Source organism: Arachis ipaensis, chromosome B9, assembly GCF_059453495.1.
Source record: "Arachis ipaensis isolate K30076 ecotype BB chromosome B9, ASM5945349v1, whole genome shotgun sequence".
NCBI classification, from domain to species: domain Eukaryota; kingdom Viridiplantae; phylum Streptophyta; class Magnoliopsida; order Fabales; family Fabaceae; genus Arachis; species Arachis ipaensis.
The window spans coordinates 82801417-82803768 of NC_142444.1; the positions used below are offsets into that span (position 1 = coordinate 82801417).

Sequence of the window (2352 nt, forward strand, 5' to 3'; positions counted from 1 at the left end):
TTACCTTCTCTGCATTTTCTAGTTTTATGATGTATTCTCCATATTTGTTTTTATTTTCAAGAGCTATGAACAACTAAACCCCTTTCATTGGGTTAGGGAGCTCTGTTGTAATTTGATAGATCAATACTAATTTTCATTATTCTTCTTCTATCTTTTCTCTTGATTTTACTTGAAAGCTTTCGATCTTCATCCCATTGAGTAGTTATCTTAGAAAAGAAGCTATTCAAACTTGGATCTCTTTTGAACCTTGAAAGAGGAATGAAGAGATCAAGCTAGAAATGCTTTCTCATGTTGGACCAAATAGGGTTTGGATGGGTATGTGACTATAACCCTCTCAATACTTGATTTGGGAAATGCATGTGGTATAATCAGTGACCATACTTCATCTCTTCTCATGAGCAATTGACCAAGGAATTGGCTATTGATCAAGATTTGAGAGATTGAATTGCAAGAAATTGTAATTCAATCAATTAAAATTGCCAAGGAGATCAATGAGTGCATTGATTGAGGACGAGATGAAAATGAACTTGATCCGGAGAATTGCAACATCTTCTAAGCCCAATGAACTCCCCATCTCTGATCTTAGCCATTCTCTTTAATTTCTGCCATTTACTTTTATGAGCAAATCCCCCATTCCCATTTACAAATTCTGCAATTTATTTTCAGTCATTTACTTCCAGTCCTTTAATTCTAGCATTTACTTTTCTGTTATTTACATTCCCGCCATGTTATTTTCTGCAACTCTCAACCCAAATTCTGGATTCGCTCAACTAGAACATTCTTCTAATTAAGGTTGCTTGATCAATCAATCCCTGTGGGATTCGACCTCACTCTATTGTGAGTTTTTACTTGACGATAAATTCGGTACACTTGCCGAAGGGAGATTTGTTGAGAGACAAGTTTCCACCCGTATCAAGTTTATGGCGCCGTTGCCGGGGATTGATTATGCATCAACAATGATTAAATTGGAAGATCACTAGATTAAGCATTTTTATTTTTCTGAATTTCATTTTTTGTTTGAGTGATTTACTTTTTGTTTTAGTTAAACTTCTTCCCTTCCCCCTCTACTCTTTTGTTTTTCTTTGTTATTTTCAATTCTGTTTGCTAACCCACTAACTGTTTGATATATTACATCACCCACAACTAACAGTAATTCTGACACAAATACTTTCTGCACCTATCTTTTCTTGCTTGCACTTGATGGTTGTATGACAGGGAGAAGAAGCGGGGCTTCAACTTCCTTCGATTCTGAACCTGAGAGGACCTTCCTTAGATTAAAGAGGGAGGCAAGAGGAAAGAAAGTGGTTGGTACTGAGGAAGAAGAGGAATTCTTTGAAACAAACATGGAAGACAACATGGAAAACCATCATGAAGAAGAGGATCACAACCATGGGGGAGGAGGTAGAGCAAATCATGCTGGGGAGGATAGAAGAGTTTTGGGCTCTTACATCAATCCAAACCCAGGCAATTGTGGAAGTAGCATCCAAAAGCCAACAATCTATGCCAACAACTTTGAACTTAAACGACAGCTCATCACCTTTGTTCAGAACAACTGTTCGTTTGGAGGAGGTGTTCAAGAAGACCCCAATCAACATTTGACCACCTTCCTGAGAATATGTGACACAGTGAAGTCTAATAGTGTTCATCCTGATGCCTATAGACTGCTCCTATTTCCATTCTCACTTAGGGACAAAGCAGCCAAGTGGCTGGAATCTTTCCCAAGGGAAAGCTTGACAACTTGGGAAGACGTGGTGAATAAATTCTTAGCAGGATTTTACCCTCCTCAACAAATCAATAGGCTGAGAACTGAGGTCCAAACTTTCAGGCAACAAGATGGTGAGACTCTATATGAAGCATGGGAGAGGTTCAAGGACTTAACAAGGAGGTGTCCACCTGACATGTTCAACGAATGGGTGCAGCTGCACATTTTCTACGAAGGACTCTCTTTTGAGTCAAAGAAGGCCATAGACCATTCATCCGGAGGATCTTTGAACAAGAAGAAGACTATTGAGGAAGCCATAGATGTTATTGAAACAGTAGCAGAGAACGACTACTTCTATGCTTCCGAAAGAGGGAACACAAGAGGAGTAATGGAGCTAAACAATGTAGATGCTCTGTTAGCCCAAAACAAACTCATTACCCAGCAGCTGGCTGACCTCACCAAGAAGATGGAGATGAACCAAGTAGCAGCAATCTCCACTTCATCAACAACCCAAGAAGGAGTGAATGAAGAAGCAGAGGGGAGTCAGGAGCAAGCCAACTACATTGGGAATTCACCAAGGAAAAACTATGATCCATACTCCAAGACCTACAACCCTGTATGGAGAAACCACCCAAACTTTGGGTGGGGAA

At 39.7% G+C, this 2352-nt stretch overlaps 1 non-coding gene across 1 annotated transcript; it reads right to left on the minus strand.

Moving 5' to 3' along the window:
* Positions 1 to 1796: 1796 nt before the first annotated feature.
* LOC148545231 (small nucleolar RNA R71) lies at positions 1797 to 1900 on the minus strand. Its single transcript, XR_015900809.1, has one exon. It is a non-coding gene; the product is annotated as a small nucleolar RNA R71 (small nucleolar RNA).
* Positions 1901 to 2352: the final 452 nt, after the last annotated feature.